The following is an 18487-nucleotide window of genomic DNA, read 5'->3' as shown; positions in this document are numbered from 1 at the left end:
CACCAGCCTCTCTGGATGTTCTCCTGACGAACCTCATCAAGGGAAATCTGCTTCCTTCTGCTCTCATCTGGATCACCAGCAGACCAGCAGCTGCCAGTAAGATTCCTCCTGACTGTATCGACCGGCTGACAGAGATACGAGGATTCAATGATGCACAAAAGGAGGAGTACTTCAGAAAAAGAATCACGGATGAGAATCAGGCCAAAGAAATCATTGATCATGTTAAACAATCAAAGAGTCTCTTTATCATTGTGCCACATCCCAGTCTTCTGCTGGATTTCAGCCACTGTTCTCCAGAACATTTTAGAGAAGAAAAGACAATAATGTTGTGAAAAACCAATCAGCCGAGCTGATGATTATGCCTCCAAAAAACACTGCAGGAGTCAAATACTGAAGACACTCCTAAGACTCTGACACAAATGTACACACACTTCCTCAGATTTCAGATCCAGCAGAGCAGACGAAAGTATGATGGAGAACATACAGCAGATGTTTCCTGGGATAAAGATGCCATCTTTTCACTGGGGAAACTGGCATTTGATCAGCTGGAAAGAAACAATGTGATCTTCTATGACACAGATCTGGAAGCCTGTGGTATTGACGTCTATAAGGCATCAGTGTACTCAGGCATGTGGTACCCAGATCTTTAAGGAGGAAACAGGGATCGTTCTTGGTACCATGTACTGCTTCGTTCACTTGAGCATTCAAGAGTTTATTGCAGCCCTTTATGCACATCTGTTTCTAGACATAAAGAAGAAAAGTATATTTGTTCATGTGTCTACAGAACAGGAAAATAAAAGTGGAACCATGATTGATTTGCTCAAGACTGCAGTGGACAAGGCACTAGAGAGTGATAATGGACACCTGGATCTTTTTCTACGATTCCTCCTTGGTTTGTCACTCCAGTCCAATCAGAGACTCTTACAGGGTCTGTTGACACAGAACAATAGAAATGAGCAGAGCAAAAAGGAAATAGTTCAGTACATCAAGCAGAAATTAGAATCTAATCTGTCTCCAGAGAGATCCATCAATCTTTTCTACTGTCTGAATGAACTGAACGACCAACTCTGGTGAAAGACATTCAGACCCACCTTAGCAAAGGAAGTCTCTCATCTGCTGGTCTTTCACCTGCCCCAGTGGTCTGCTTTGGTCTTTGTGTTGTTGACATCAGAGGAGGAGCTGGAGGAGTTTGAGCTTCAGAAATTCAAGAAATCAGACGAGTGTCTCATTAGATTATCAGCAGTCATCAAAACCTGCAAAAGAGCTCTGTAAGTTATTTAATATATTTTGTCATGTTTTGTTCTCATCTTAAAATTGCATTTATCTACATTGATCCAGGTTTGGACACCCCTGATTTATAGTGATTATTAACCACATACCAATTATAAGTATATATCACTTTTAGGATTAAATCATAATACATTTTGTTTAACTTTTTTATTTTTATTTTTTATTTAAAAATGTCAGTCCTTTGGAATTAAAGTGCAATGCTATTTTATTAGATTTACATGGGTTTTATGTAAAAAATTCTCTTTTCAGCAAAACAAGCTGTTTAGTTAGCTGCAGAAGAAACACATCATGTTATTATAAAAAAATATTGTTCCATAGTTATTTCTACTCAAATATGCAGTTCAACTTCTTAAACTTTTGCTATAAAGGAGATATACTCTTGCATAACTTAAATGAATAAATTGTTAACCTCCAGATTCTCCACCTCAAGACACTCATCCAGATAACAGAGCAGCTCTTTCAAATGTATAACTCATTGCCATTAACGATACAGACTTAAACATTTACATATTTTAAGTTTTATTCAAGCATGCTAGTTTGTTTTATCTAGGAAATTTGAATCAATACAATTTGAATATATATATATACAGTATATTTACTGTTCATTTAAAAATAATTGGTATAAATGTAATTTTTGTGTTTAACAAATTTATTGCATGTATCTAACTCTGTGATTTGATATATCTCTCTTTTAGGCTAAATGATTGTGGCTTAACAGACAAAAGCTGTCCAGCTCTGGCTACAGTTCTTGGATAAGATACTAATATGAAAGAGCTGAACATGAACAATAATAATCTGCAGGATTCAGGAGTGGAGCTCCTCTGCACTGGCCTGAAGAATTTTAATTGCAAATTAGAGACACTGAGGTAAGTTTTGTGACAATCCCTAGTGTTTGGTTAGAATTCAGATCCATCTGTTAACATGGACCTAGATCATTTGCCACAGAATTGAGCATCGGCATATGTTTGCTTTTGACATTGGTGGGGACATAAACCCAAGTACCCATACCCCCCCCCCCCCCAAAAAAAAAAAAAAAAACCTCATAATTGCACAGTTGTTATTTTGTGAACCAACAACATCAGCATCAGACTAGTACTGGTTGTCTTTATCACACATCACTTTATTTGAATATTAATCAAATTGGTCTCAGGATAATTCTGAAAAAATACTCTGCTGTAATAACGAACATAACTTTTATGCTCATCTGATTGAACCGCACACTCTTATTGCAGTGTTGTTTTTCTATTTTGTGTATATTTTAGCTAACATTTGATTTGTTAAACAACATCAATTTAAAGTTAAAGTTTGTCCGTTGCGGTTCAGGATGCTGTTCCAAATCCTGCTGCACCACAGAGTGTCACTTATATAGTTTTTTTTTTTTCTTACCATTAAATCATATTATATTTGTCTCAAATTATTTTTAATGTTCATAATGACTTTATCCTAGACTGGAAGATTGTGTATCTTAAACTCACAACCTTTTTCTGTCCTTATGCTTTATATAGGGAGCTAATAATAGCCATAGATTGCGCTTTCTCTTTCAGTTTGCTCTGTTTTGTCAAACACCTTCAAAAAACTTCAAACTCATCTATGCAACTTTGTTAAATCCTGAAGTGATCTTCTATATTAACTGTTTTGGACTGCTGTCTTGAATTGGGTTAAATACCCGTGAGTTGTTCTAATTGTGGCGCTGCGCTTCTCCTCCGGTGAACTATTACATTCACCATGTATTAAATGTGCGTCATTGAAAGTGCACAGTTTTCTACATAAAACTTCTTAGGTAATATCAACAGTATGTCATTTCAGATGCGTCCGAAATTACAAAAACACGTCCAAATATTTAAATGTTTGATCAAAATTATAACCCTGCTCACTACTTATCTTAAACCTAATCACTACTAAACTTAAATTTAATTATCATTAAATTAAAATGCCCCCTAAAATTGAGGACAGAACTGCTTCAGCTTAGTGAAATTTGTAGGCTTTAATTTAATTCCCTCTCTCTCCTTTAAACTCTACATTCTACTTCCTACCACAACATTTCAACGTGGTTTAAGATTGGACTTATGTTAGGCCATTTCAAAACTTTAATTTTCTTGTTTTTCAACCATTCTGAGGTTGTTTGTATGTTGTGGAGTACATGACCCCTTTAAGGTTTCAATTATTTTATAATGTTCTCTGTGTTGCACCTATAATGTTACCAAGATTTTTACAATTATTTTATAATGTTCTCTGTGTTGCACCTATAATGTTACCAAGATTTTTACATAAAAAAAAAAAACATTATATATAGATAATAGGCTATTTTGTATCCAGGTTTTGACAATACAATACAATATGTGACCCGTCACGGAAACCAGTGACACAAGTCGGCAGCACAACTTTCGAGCAAAATGAAAAAGAAGCGTTTTTTTTTTAAATTGGTGATTTTCGTTTTTTTGCAGAATCTGTTAGTTGAGATCACGAAGAAGCCTCTCCGTGTTTGAGATAGCAGTATTGGTATATTTAAAAGCGTACATTTTGAGGTAGAAATCGGCTTGTTTTTCTGAGAGTCTAGCACGCAGTAGGGGCGTGTCATTGTCTGTGTGTATTTCCATACTGGATAAGCCGGCTTTTGTTTCTTTTGTTATTGCCCCCTCCCTCCAAGGGAAGCATGGCTAATTATTATGCAGCGCTCTGGCCGGCGAAAATGTTTTGAAGTACTTCTTCGACAAGCCGGATGCTTATGAACAAGCGCTCACTGATTCTGAAGACGATCTGAGCGACGATGAAAGCGGCATGATAAGACTGAATAATATCCCTAATCTACAACTGAGCGAAGATAAAGACGAGGAAGAATGTATCGGACTGGCGTCAGACGAGTTGGACCGTAAGATATAAGATAAAATATACACAGTAACATTTGATGGGGATAAAGACAGAGAAATGGGAAAATCCGTAACTTTGACTGTAAATGCTCCACGAGGAGAAAAAGAGAACTCTCTGCATGGGAGACAGTCCTGTAGCCAGAAAGCTTTCTCCAGACATTATGTACAACATACGTCTGGATTCTTTAGCGCTGCTGCGGAAAAAGAGTGGCAGGACATGCGAATTATTGGACATTTAGAGGCAAACAGACGCACAATGCAATCTTTGGAGATGGTTACATCCACAAAGAAGACCCCGACAAAGAGAAAGTGTGCCCGAATGACTTATTTCATTGGAGGCAACGAGATCTGCAAGAATACTTTTCTGATTCTTATGGGTGGAATTTCCATAAACATCAAAGTTTGTCATTTTGTGTTAAAAATTAAAAATTAAAAGTGATGGCCAGATTTTAAAGGAGTGTCTTGCAACGTTATCTACAATGCACAAGTTCAAATAGAGTTTTGACAAAAAAGGTTTTATAAAAAGATATTATATATATTTCAGCCTCTAAATCATTTTTATAAAAGTCAAAAAAGATAAATTACTGACATTTACAATGCACATTTATCCTTTATTATTAATAGTATGCTGTCCGATTTTTCCCGTTGCGTCTGTCGTTGTTATGCAACCATGCAGCTTTACAGGGGGTATGGATTATCTAAATGAGATGTAAATGAAGCCCTATTGTCACTCCCAGCAGGTGAGAACAGGTGAGAACTGCACAGTCTTTAGAGGCCATTTTCTCCCTTTTGAGCTTTTTTGAGTGCATACCTTACCTTCAAATGGCCATAACTTCTCCAAATATTATCAGATTTCCATGTGGTTACACATCGTTGAAAAGCTTGGAGACTACACTTTCAGAATATCAAATTAACTCAAAATGCCCCCAGAAACCGACTTGTGTCCCTACTTTCCGTGATTGGTCACATATTTATTTGTAAAGCACATTTAAAAACAACTAAAGTTGACCAAAGTGCTGTACAGAATAGAATAAAAATTCTGAAATAAGATGAATAAAACAAGACTCTCAAATTTAAAACACAACAATAACAAAACAATAATTAAACAAATGATCAAGGTGTATTGAATGCTAGAGAGAATATATATGTCTTTAGAGCAGACTTAAAAGCAGAAATAGAGGGGGCTAATCTAATATGAATAGGTAGACAGTTACAGAGATTCGGTTGCAAAAGCTCGATCGCCTCGTGTTTTAAGTCTAGATCTAGGCACAATGAGTAGACAGAGATCTCTGGATCTCAGTGTTCTAGAAGACGTGTACGGATGGAGCAGGGCAGTCAGGTACTGAGGGGCCAAATTATTGAGGGCTTTATAAACAAATCAAAGAATTTTAAAATCAATTATTAAAATAGAATTACAATAGTCTAAACGAGTTGTTACAAAAGCATGGAACACCGTTTGGAAGATACTCTGTGATAAGAAAGGTTTCACTTTAGAAAGTTGACAGAGATTTAAAAAAGCATGATTTTACAACAGCGCTGATCTGTTTGTCAAATTTTAAGTTATGATCAAACAGAACGCCCAGATTTCTAGCACATTGAGTTACAAACCAAGCCAGAGAGCCACAGTCAACATCTAATACACTTTTCCTTATGGCCAAAAAATTTAGTAGCTTTTGCTTACATTTAATTATTAAAAATTTTTTTTAATTACTTGAAAGCCAAAGCTTAAGTTCTTCTAAACATGGCAAAAATGGCTTTAAGCCATTTTTATCATTGTGCTGTAAAGGAAAATGGATCTGAGTATCATCAGCATATAGATGAAATGATACTTTATATTTGTTAAAAATGGAAGCCAGAGGTACAGATGTACAGGGTGAAAAATACCGGCCCAAGGATTGATCCCTGTGGAACTCCACAATTAAGAGGTATACAAAAGGAGGTCTGATGACCAATACAAACACTAAAACATGTGTTGGTCAGATAAGAATGGAACCACTGTAAAACTGTGCCACCAAGGTCCACAGATGTCTCCAAATGTGTCAACAGGACCTCATGGTCAACAAAATCAAAGGCAGCACTTGGATCTAATAAAACTAAGATTTTTAACTAAGAATTTCCCAGAATCAGTTTCTGTAAAAATATCAGTTGAGACTCTTAAAACGGCAGATTCATTCAGTCATGTGGAAACCTTTGAAGCCAGATTGAAACATATCATGAACAAAACCAAATAAGAATGTAGTTGAGTCAGTATTGTCTGAAACCAGACTGATTTTTTCCCCAAACGTTATATTAAGGAGAGAGAACAATCCAGGTTTTTTTTTTTTTTTTTTTTTTTTAAGTGGTGGAGATTTGGCATCACCACAGCAACTAATCAATGAAGCTGTCTGGACTGCAAAAAGAATTTTAACCAATTTGTTAATAACCAATAACAGATCAGGACCAACTGTGTTCATGATTTGTCTTAAGGAAAATGGAATGGAATAATATCCTGAAAGATGGAATTGTATCCCAAATGGAATAATATCCCAAAAGATGGAATAATATCCTGAGACACAGTTAGTTGGTTTTAGGTGACCAACAATTTCATTACATGAGGTGAAATCAACAGGTTCAAACTCAGACCAGGTAGAAGAACATAATAAAACATCATTCAAAATGTATACAGAGTTAGACAGCTGGGATCTTAATGTTGTGATCTTCTCAACAAAAAAACTTTCGGAAATTGTTACAGAGAGAAGTAGAGGGCTCTAGAAAAGAATGCTCAGAGGGATTTAACAGTTAATAGTAGAAGAAGGAACTAGAGGTTTGTGACAAGTGTTTGTGATAAATTCAGACAAATATTGCATTTTGCAGCCTTTGCAGCTTTCTGAAACATGTTATAGGAGTTTCTCAAAACCTGCAATCTGTCCTTCTTCCATTTGCGTTCAGTCCGTCTACAAGTTCATCTCAGAGTATGTGGAGTTTCAGTGAGCCAGGGGCACAGGTACAGGCTTGTGATTTTTTTATACTTCAAGGGGGCAGTAGAATTCATGATGTCGGGACAGGTAGAATTAAAAATATTAAGATGAGCATCATCTTCCAGATTAATCAGATTAGATTCTGACTCCAATGAGTTGCAGACTTCATGGTAGGCTACAGAAAATTCTTCCCTAAAATGTTGGGGTAAGTGATTGAGTCAAACGTGTCAGTGATGGATTTCTGAGGATTCGGCCTGTAAGAGGGACAGTACAAAGAACCGGCCTGTGATTAGAAAAAGATGCACTGCTGATTCAGTAAAAAAATTGAATTTTTTTAAAATAAAAAAACCATGGGTTAAAAGACACCACAGCAAACATGAATGTTAAAATTGCCCAACAGCATTATTTTTTCATGCCTGGTAACCAAATCCCCCATTAAAACAGCAAGTTCACTTATAAAGTCTTTATTATGGTGAGGAGGACAATATAGAGCTATAGTGATTGGGTTTACTAAGACTAACTGTAAAAGTTGCACCTCAAAACTGTTATATGAGCCAGTAGATTGAGAACGACAGTGAAAAGTGTGTTTAAAAACAGTAGCAAGACCACCCCCGCGACACCATGTAACAAATTAGCTCAAAGTGAGATGTACATAATTAATCATAACGGAATATTATTAACTACATTCATCTTCAGGAATTACTTGTAGCATTCACGACATTAATAGTGACCAATAATATGATTTGGATCGTCTGCAGGGCAGACAGTGTTACTCGTTTATTGACTCTACAGTAAAATAATATCCTCTGGCCACGAAAAATTTTTTACTACTAATACATTGCTCCCAGAGCTTGTAACGAAACCGGAACGTTAAGTGACCTCGTCCTGTGTGAGCACCAAAACACAGACAACCAAGTGTGAATACATATGGGTGTTTATTAACTACACTACAGGGGAACATGCAACATCTGACTAGAACACCAAACATACACACATAAACCATGCCAACACACAGGAAGGCATGGATAGAGAGAGAGAGAGAGAGTGCACTGCAGAGAGAGCGAGAGAGAGAGCGAGCGCTCTGCAGAGATGGTGAAGAGAGCGAGCGTCACACGCAAGAGTACATGGCAGTATTTACTCATATAACTAAATCACAACCTGTTAAGAACCATCAAAAATCTCATCACCTTAATTAAGCAGGGGTCAAAGCCTAGCAGCGCATCTAAATAGTTAACCAAGCGGTTACTTGCATTGGTTCTGTAGTTGCTGAGTAAAGGGAACCGCAATTTAAGAGAAGGGCCTTTTAGGTGTGGAAGAGGTTTTATCTGGTATCCCAGTAACACCCCTTTTGGTTGGATTCACCAATAACGAGGCATTTGGTTTCAGCGGGAAAGTGTTTCTTTGTCTTCAGCACCTGATTTGCATATTTTATTATTAACCTGGTTATCTGGTAACCCCACAGGTCAAATATAGCATCAGGATGTTACAAATAGCGCAGTGATGCATTTTAGGCTCAAATAGTGAGATACTTTAGACTAAGGCAACACCGATGCATATTAGGTACCAAAACTGCAAGACACTGTATACATAAAGATACATACTTATGCTTAATTATAGGCACTTAGAGGTCAACTAACACGACTAGAGAATCATAACTATGCTAATAAGAGCTGGGAAACTACAACGGTAAGGTATAATAATTTGTATACATTTGGAATGGCTTGATCCTGAGTTAAAGATGCAAGTAGGGATAAGAGTGTTGGTGTGTTGCTGTTGTAAGAGAGCTGGCTGCTCAGCCGGGCCCATTAGGTGTCTGGCATCAAAGGCTACAGCTAGTTATCTCGGAATGTGTTTGAAGTTGGATTGGAGAACCTTAAATGAAGGTCTGCTCAGTATCTTCCAGGATTGGTGTTATTGTGGACCTTGCTCATGAAAGTAGGTATTAAATGTGATGCTATGGGGCCAGATTCTGTAATTTATATGCAAATGTAGCATTAAAAGTCTAAAGGAATCCTATTCACATAAAGCCCAAATGTATCCTACTACGGCTGAATCAGATGCACAACCCCATGAACAAATCCAGAGAGTAAACTGATGTGGTTTTATTTCTGACGTGCTCCAAGTGCAGGCGCTGCTTCTGACATTCTGAAATGGATTCACGACGTCCACAATGTTTGTGACTGGTGTAAGATATGATGTTAGGATCACAGGAAGGCAATGCAGAGACTGTGTTTTTTCACAACTCACAGCATCTTGTAAATCCTCGGAGGCAATGGTTTTTGTTAATGGAGTGTATCCTGTGTTTTCCTCTCTTTTTTAGTATTTCCTCTCGTCTTATTACATGTGTGCGTTCATGGTCAGGGCTGTAGTTGGGACTGTGAGTAAATAACCGCATTGTTCGTCTTCAGCAGACCTTCATAATGTGACATCCCAAAACAAGGCATATAGATTCAGCAAATAAAGTTTTTCTTTGTCTCAATGACACCTGAGTTCTCCTTGCATATTTTATATATTAACTGTTTCATGGTAACCCAAACTATTGTACAAATAGTATGATGCATTTTAGGCTCACATAGTAGAGATATTTAGCTAAGGCAAACCGAGAGGTTTAATTAGGTACCAAGAAAGATATGCAAGACAGATAGAAACATAAAGATACATTCTTATGCTTGAATATAGGCACTTAGAGGTCAACTAACACGACTAGAGAATCGTAACTATGCTAATAAGAGCTGGGAAACATACAAACACACAGGAATATATCGTATACATTTGGAATGGCTTCTCCTGAGTTAAATGTAAGTAGGTTTGATTGTGTGTGTGTGTGTGTGTGTGTGTGAGAGAGAGAGAGCTGGCTGCTCAGCCGGGCCCATTAGGTGTCTGGCATTGAGGGCTATCTAGTTCTCTCGGAATGTGTTTGAAGTTGGATGGGAGACCTTAAAAGAAGGTCTGCTCAGTATCTTCCAGATAATGGGGGTAAACCTTGACATTAAGCACTCATATAAATGTATACTATGGGGCCAGATTCTGTAATTTATATGCAAATGTCAAAAGGCTAAAGGAGTCCCTACAACATAAACCCCAAAATGATCGTACATGATCTGAAGCAGATGCTACAACCCCATGACAAATCCATGAGAGTAAACTGATGTGGTTTTATTTCTGACGTGCTCCAAGTGCAGGCGCTGCTTCTGACATAAAAGAGAAATGGATTCATGATGCCACAATGTTTGTGACTGGTGTAGATATGATGTTAGGATCACAAGGAAGGCAATGCAGAGACTGTGTTTTTTTCACAACTTACAGCATCTTGTAATCCTCGGAGGACAAATGGTTTTGTGTCACGAGGGTTATCCTGTGTTTTCCTCTCTTTAGTATTTCCTCTCGTCCTATTACATGTGTGAGTCAGTGGTCAGGGCTAAAGAGGTAATAATAAATAAACAGGCATTGATCTTCTTCAGCAGACTATCATAATGTGACATCCCAAAACAAGTCATTTTCTGAGTTTGGTTTCAATAAAAGCTGTTTTTGAACTAACAAGAAAGCTTTTGAGTCTAAAACTTACAGGATGTTTTTATAGTACATTGACCTGTTACATGTCAAAAAATCAAGGGAAATGTAATTTCTCAGTTCATGACCCCACACAGTAACTGTAAACTGCAGGTTCTCAGGTGAGCTGATGTGTAAAATATTAAAGTCTCTAGGCCTTTTTGGGTTCAGTTGTACACTAAAATTACACAGTAAACTGACAAGGAACACAATCATTTCACTTTATGGATAAATATTGTAAAGGTAATTTCTAGAATAGCTTATTAATCTGTTAAATGTTTTCATTTCTGTTCTAGACTTTCAGACTGCAGTATCAGTGAAGAAGGTTATAAAGCTCTGTCTTCAGCTCTGAGATCAAACCCTTCACAAAGCCTGATAGAGCTGGATCTCACAGGAAATGATCCTGGACCATCAGGAGTGAAGCAGCTCAGTGATTTTTACAGGATCCAAACTGTCAACTACTCAAGACTCTGAGGTGAGACATGATAAAATAATGCTAAATAAATATGCAAGGCAATTTATTTATAAAAAATATTTCATTAATACAGTTAAAGTAAATCCTCCATTTTACAGTGTTTCAGAGTCAGATGTTGTTTATTTCTGAAATGAAGTTTACTTCATCTTCTCTTCTGCAGGTTTTTTGGGTCCTGCTGCAGATGAAGGCTGTCAGTATGTTGTGACTGGAATTGTGGGTAAAAACCCGTTACTCTCCTGAGAGAGCTGAATCTGAGTGAACATGAACTAGGAGACACAGGAGTGAATCAGATCTCTGCTCTACTGCAGGATAAACACTGTACACTCAACACACTGATGTGAGTATCTTCATTGTTACAAGGACACTTTTAAATTCTTGCTTGTGAGGGTGTTTGTATGTGTCTTCATCATCAGCAGCAGCAGTATTTGTCAACTGTCAGCTAAAACATACTGGTAAATATTCAGATTAAACTGAAGTGTTTTCTCTTTATGCAGTCTGAAGAACAACTGTATCACAGAAGGAGGGTGTCATGTTCTGGCTGCAGCTCTAAATTCAAACCCTTCAAATCTGACAGAGCTGGATCTGAGTGAGAATAAACTAGGAAACCCAGGAATGAAGATCATCTTGACTCTGTTTGAAAATGTACAGTGTAGACTGGAAAAGTTGAAGTAAGTATTTTAAAAGTGTATCCCATTAATCACCCAGACTCTAGGGACCCACCACATATTACACTTCTCATCAGGACTGCACAATTAATCAAAATAAACTCAAAATTGTGATATGGGTTAGTAGAGTTATCAAATCAGAAAAGGCTCAATAATCTTGTTCTTCAACCAGTACCCTCCAACATTTAGCATCAGCACACTGGAGAAGAAGCACTGTGTCTTTAAAATTCACTTTGTTCATTCTTTTAGTGAACTTTTGATTAGATTCACTGTTTGAACATCAGAAGCTTGAACATTAGAATAGAGTTCAGATGACACATCCGGTGTGTAATGTCTGTGAGATGTCTGAGACGCAGCTCTTGTCACTGGAGCTGCTGGAGACAAGGCCTCGATTTGGCTTTTTTAAAGGATAACAGTGGAGTTCAGTACACAGATGTTTGTGAGGAAACAGCTGATCACTTTTATCAATTGACAGCCTCTCCGTTAATCTTTAACATGTTTACCACTAAACATTCATTTTGGACTGAGCTATATTATATTAATAAACAAAAATTAAATGCTGTTTTATAAATTAAGAATTGTTTTATTTTTTGTTTATTTGTATCTCCAAACAAAATTTGACTGTTGAAAACTGAAAGCATTCAATAATTCAGAATCAGATTTAATATGAAATATATTTTAATTTTAAGATGTGTTTTTGGTAATTTTGATTTATTTCTGATATTTTTCTTCTGGCTAAAGAAGTTCTGAATGGCTGTTAAAAAATAATTTAAAAAAATGGCTGGTGAACGAGTTATTTTGAGCTTATAACATGAATTTGGAAGTTTCACTTAATTTTACATTTAAGTAATTTCCAATATTTTTTGGCAGATGATGTTAACAGATTTCACCAGAAACCTGTTGTGAACTAAACACAGAAACTTAAAGCTCACCGAGTAATTTTCCACCAAAATAAAAGTCTGAGGGCTAAACATTCGAAAGTAAAGAAATTAAGACAAAAATAATACAATAGTAATATAATTACTTCCTTCAAAACTTAAATCCTTCTCTACGCTGTTTGTTCTGTATAGCATTGTAAATATGGTTTAGGCTTAAGTATTGTACTGTAAAATACAAAATACTGTAATGATCAAATTAAAAAAAAGTTATTTCACAGTGTGATTGTCATGCAAATCTCATATTGGTGGATAAAAGTGGTAGCTAAAGCTGCTATCTGTGTAATTGTATGTATAGTCTTAATTAGTTGTGTTCTCTCTTCTACAGGTTAAACTGCATCAGTATTACAGATGAAGGTTGTGCTGCTCTGGCATCAGCGTTTAATTCAAACCTCAGAGAGCTGGATCTGAGCAGGAATCAAATAGGAGACTCTGGAGTGACAGAAATCTCCAATCTGCTGAGAAATTCACAGACACTACAGACACTCAGGTCTGAATTTGGTTAATCTAAACATGAATCAATGTAAAGCTCCAGCTGGTCTGTACACTGATGCTGTGTCACAAGGAATGGGTCAGTGATGTGAAATTGGTGTGTTGGTGTAGATACACTTATAAAATATTGACAAACAGATTGATGTTTTGAGGTGATGGGAAATGTTAATATCCTAATGGTGTAATACATTTATTTATTCATTCATTCATTCTTTCTTTAGACTTTCAGACTGCAGTATCAGTGAAGAAGGTTATAAAGCTCTGTCTTCAGCTCTGAGATCAAACCCTTCACACCTGATAGAGCTGGATCTCACAGGAAATGATCCTGGACCATCAGAAGTGAAGCAGCTCAGTGATTTACTACAGGATCCAAACTGTCAACTCAAGACTCTGAGGTGAGACCTGATGAAATAATACAAAATAAATTATATGTAGGTGAACTTTTTATTTGTATACTTATAAAATATGCTGAACAACCTGTTGCTTGAATCCAGCTTCATCTTCTCTTCTGCAGGTTTTTGGGTCCTGCTGCAGATGAAGGCTGTCAATATGTTACTGGAATTGTGGGTAAAAACCCGTTACTCCTGAGAGAGCTGGATCTGAGTGAACATGAACTAGGAGACACAGGAGTGAATCAGATCTCTGCTCTACTGCAGGATAAACACTGTACACTCAACACACTGATGTGAGTATTTGACATGCATCAATAATAACATTATTGAGTGGGAATAAAATAGGAATCTCAGGAAAAGTAAATTTTCAGTTGGAAATTCCAAAAATGCGGATTGGTAAAACTGAAGAGGTTTTTTTGTTGTTTTTGTTTTTTTTAAGCTCTCTAATTTTTTACATGTTTATATTAGGTGTGTAACAATCCATCAATACACGATCAAATGTCTGATGATATAATGTATCGATGCCATGCGTAAAATACCGATATCTGTAGTATAAATAGGAACCTTTATTTTGGCACTGTCCTCATTTTCTCACAATGTCAGTCTATGCATTACCACCAACGAGTGCATTCTCTTTCAAACTCACGTATCAGGACTTAATACAAGGACTGCCCAAAGGCACAAGACGAGCATAAACGACGCACGATAGTTGACAGAACTGTCGAGCGCTGTGTGAGATGTTTTCTGTGTGCACACATCTGAAGCGCATGCACACAGACAGCCACGTCGACACCACAAATTGAGTTCTCTTCTCTTTTTTTGTGCATGGATGAACAAATACATAAATCCGTCTTTCACGTCTCCCTTCATTATCTTCTAATTTGACCACGCCCACGCGCTGAATGCGCTTTTGAGATTATAATGTTTCACTGAAGCGCGCGGCTTGAATACGCCCACACAACAGAAGACAACGCAGCGAGATTGTTCTTCAAGTTTTTTTTTATTTTACTGTTTGCTTCGCGATGAGAGGAATAAGACATAATTCACCCCAAAAAGATGTGATGTGGTTGAGGATTTGAGATTTGGATTTCCTCAGAAAAAAAGAATGAAGCACTTTATTCAGCAGAGATCATAAACATGAGTAAGTCTCTTTTTATTTATTTATATACTTGTACTAGTTTTCACATAACGTGTAAACATTTTACTAGTTAGACTTTTTCCATCAATAATTCCTGACTAAATGTATAATCAGGTAAAACATGAAGTTTCAATAACAATATACACTACTATACCCTTCAAAAGCTTGATGTTAATAATATAAATGTAACAAATAAATGTAAATGTAACAAATATATCAAACAATGCTGTTCTTTCAATTTATCCCAAAAAAACCTGAAAAAATATTCTCAGCTGTTTTCAACATTAATAATAATAATAATGATAATAATAACAATAAATGTTTTTTTTTGTAGAAAATAAGATTGTTAAAAGGATTTCTGAAGGATTGTGTGACTGGAGTAATGATGCAAAAAATTCAGTTTGAAAGTCAGCTTTGATTGATCCTAATAAACTGTTTAACTGCACTCACAAGTGGATATTAAATTATGTTGTGGGATAATTAAATATATTCTAAATAAACTACAAACATAAAATTATATACATTTATTTTGTCCTCACATTCTTTCTTGTAACTCATCCCTCTCAGTGACACAGCTGACTGAATGGCTCATTATGCAACGCATTATGCAGGCCTTTGTCTTCTCAGGTGTGAATTCATGATAGTTGACGCATACTCGCATATGACTTTTACCAACAAAAAGTGTCTTAGAAAATTTAAATCAATATATTGTTTTCTGTGAGTGAGTAAACAAGATGATTTTCACATCATTTAGAAAAAAAATTCTAGGCTACAAGCTCCAGTTCTCAAAAGTCCCGGGAACGAATGTTCTGTATGTGTTTTATTGCCTTATTCAAGTGATTTAACATTTTTAGTTTTTCACTAACCATGCATAACATTTTTTTTTTCTCAAAAACACAATCATGTACATACATGCTGCGTTTATTATTATTATTAAAACTATATCAATAACAATAACAACAAATAATAAACAATCTTTTTCACTATTAAGAACATTTAATTATATTATTGGAAATATTATAGCCCAGTTTGTGCTGATTACAGTGAGATTAGACTTTAGCCATAAGATGTTTATAAGAAACTGAAAAAAGCACAAATGTCAGGGCATGACAAAACTTCTCCAGGCCCCAAAAATACCCTTAGACCTCAGAGGGTTAAAGGGATAGTTCACCCAAAAATGAAAATTATGTCATTAATGACTCACCCTCATGTCGTTCCAAACCCGTAAGACCGTTCATCTTCGGAACACAGTATAAGATATTTTAGATTTAGTCCGAGAGCTTTCAGTCCCTCCATTGAAAATGTATATGTACGGTATACTGTCCACGTCCAGAAAGGTAATAAAAACATCTTCAAAGTAGTCCATGTGACATCAGAGGGTCCGTTAGAATTTTTTGAAGCATCGAAAATACATTTTGGTCCAAAAATATCAAAAACTACGACTTTATTCAGCATTGACTTCTCTCCCGGTGTCTGTTATGAGCGCGTTCACAACACTTCAGTTTAGTGATATCCGGTTCGCGAACGAATCACTGTATGTAACCGGATCTTCTTGAACCAGTTCACCAAATCGAACTGAATCGTTTGAAACGGTTCGCGTCAACAATAAGCATTAATCCACAAATGACTTAAGCTGTTAACTTTTTTAACATGGCTGACACTCCCTCTGAGTTCAAATAAACCAATATCCCGGAGTAATTCATTTACTCAAACAGTACACTGACTGAACCGAGCCAGATAACGAACGAAACATTGAATCGTTCTCGAGTCAAGAACCGGTTGCATCGGTTTTTGGATCACCGGTAGTGATTGGAAGTTCTCCGCGAACCGGTTCTTTTGGACAGTTTGATTCAATAAACCGGTTGCCGAAAACGGTTCACCAGTTCTTTTGCGCTCGACGTAATGACTTCATTGGCGAATGGCGATGATTGCCCTTGATTCAAGCCTTCGGTTTACCCGCGCTCATAACATTAGCACAGAATCAGTTCAGAATCAATCACGAAAAGAACCAGTTCGGTTCAGACGCGCTGTGTGTCAGTCTGAATCACGCATGCGTAGTATCATCAGCTCCTCGGTTCTCGAACCGGAAGCGTCTGACAGAAACGGTTCTTGACTCGAGAACGAGTCAATGTTTCATTCGTTATCTGGCTCGGTTCAGTCAGTGTACTTTTTGAGTAAATGGATTACTCCAGGATATTGGTTTTATTTGAACTCAGAGGGAGTGTCAGCCATGTTAAAAAAGTTAACAGCTTAAGTCATTTGTGGATTAATGCTTATTGTTGACTCGAACCGTTTCAAACGATTCAGTTCGATTTGGTGAACTGGTTCAAGAAGATCCGGTTACATCGAGTGATTCGTGTGAACGCGCTCATAACAGACCCGGGAGAGAAGTCAATGCTGAATAAAGTCGTAGTTTTTGATATTTTTGGACCAAAATGTATTTTCGATGCTTCAAAAAATTCTAACGGACCCTCTGATGTCACATGGACTACTTTGAAGATGTTTTTTGTCATGCGTATTACCTTTCTGGACGTGGACAGTATACCGTACATACACTTCTCAATGGAGGGACAGAAAGCTCTCGGACTAAATCTAAAATATCTTATACTGTGTTCCGAAGATGAACGGAGGTCTCACGGGTTTGGAACGACATGAGGGTGAGTCATTAATGACATAATTTTCATTTTTGGGTGAACTATCCCTCAAAATACGGGCTTATGTTAGGCCATTTCAAAACTTTAATTTTCTTATTTGTCAACCATTCTGAGGTTGTTTGTATGTTGTGGATTATTTAGATGAAAGACTTTAACACCTGAGTTTTAGATAATTGAAACCTTAAAGGGGTCATGTACTACATTTGTTATCGTTTTTTATAATGTTCTCTGTGTTGCACCTATAATGTTACCAATATTTTTACATCAAAAAGCATCATTAAATAGATATAATAGGCTATTTTGTATCCAGGTTTTGACAATACAATACAATATTTATTTGTAAAGCACATTTATAAGACAACTAAAGTTGACCAGAGTGCTGTACAGAATAGAATAAAAAATTCAGAAATAAGATGAATAAAACAAGACTCTCAAATTTTAAAACATAACAAAACAATTAAACAATTGATCAAGGTGTATTGAATGCTAGAAAGATTAGATATGACTTTAGAGCAGACATAAAAGCAGAAATACAGGGGGCTAATCTAATATGAATAGGTAGACAGTTACAGAGATTCGGTTGCAAATGCTCGATTGCCTTGTGTTTTAAGTCTAGATCTAGGCACGATGAGTAGACAGAAATCTCTGGATCTCAATGTTCTAGAAGGGGTGTACGGATGGAGCAGGGCAGTCATGTACTGAGGGGCCAAATTATTGAGGGCTTTATAAACAAATAACAGAATTTTAAAATCAGTTATTAAAATAGAATTACAATAGTCTAAACGAGTTGTTACAAAAGCATGGAACACCATTTGGAAGATACTCTGTGATAAGAAAGGTTTCACTTCAGAAAGTTGACAGAGGTTTAAAAAAAGCATATTTTACAACAGCACTGATCTGTTTGTCAAATTTTAAAGCGTTAGTTCACCCAAAAAATGGAAATTATGTTAATGACTCACCACTCATGTCGTTCCAAACCCGTAAGACCTCCGTTCATCTTCGGAACACAGTTTAAGATATTTTAGATTTAGTCCGAGAGCTTTCTGTCCCTTCATTGAAAATGTATGTAAGGT

General features: G+C 36.5%; 1 protein-coding gene and 1 long non-coding RNA gene across 2 annotated transcripts in view; both read left to right on the top strand.

The window, feature by feature from the left end:
* The window catches only part of LOC122141383 (NLR family CARD domain-containing protein 3-like), a gene marked incomplete at its 3' end in the record, with an annotated part of 100824 nt that overhangs the window by 4593 nt on the left and 77744 nt on the right, over positions 1-18487 (top strand). The window lies entirely within an intron of this gene.
* LOC122141398 lies at positions 633-11691 on the top strand. Its single transcript, XR_006157781.1, has 3 exons — positions 633-1268; positions 1986-2156; positions 11633-11691. It is a non-coding gene; the product is annotated as an uncharacterized LOC122141398 (long non-coding RNA).

Source organism: Cyprinus carpio, chromosome B22, assembly GCF_018340385.1.
Source record: "Cyprinus carpio isolate SPL01 chromosome B22, ASM1834038v1, whole genome shotgun sequence".
NCBI classification, from domain to species: domain Eukaryota; kingdom Metazoa; phylum Chordata; class Actinopteri; order Cypriniformes; family Cyprinidae; genus Cyprinus; species Cyprinus carpio.
The sequence above is the reverse complement of the archived record's forward strand: the minus strand, read 5'-3'. Positions and strand labels throughout refer to the sequence as shown.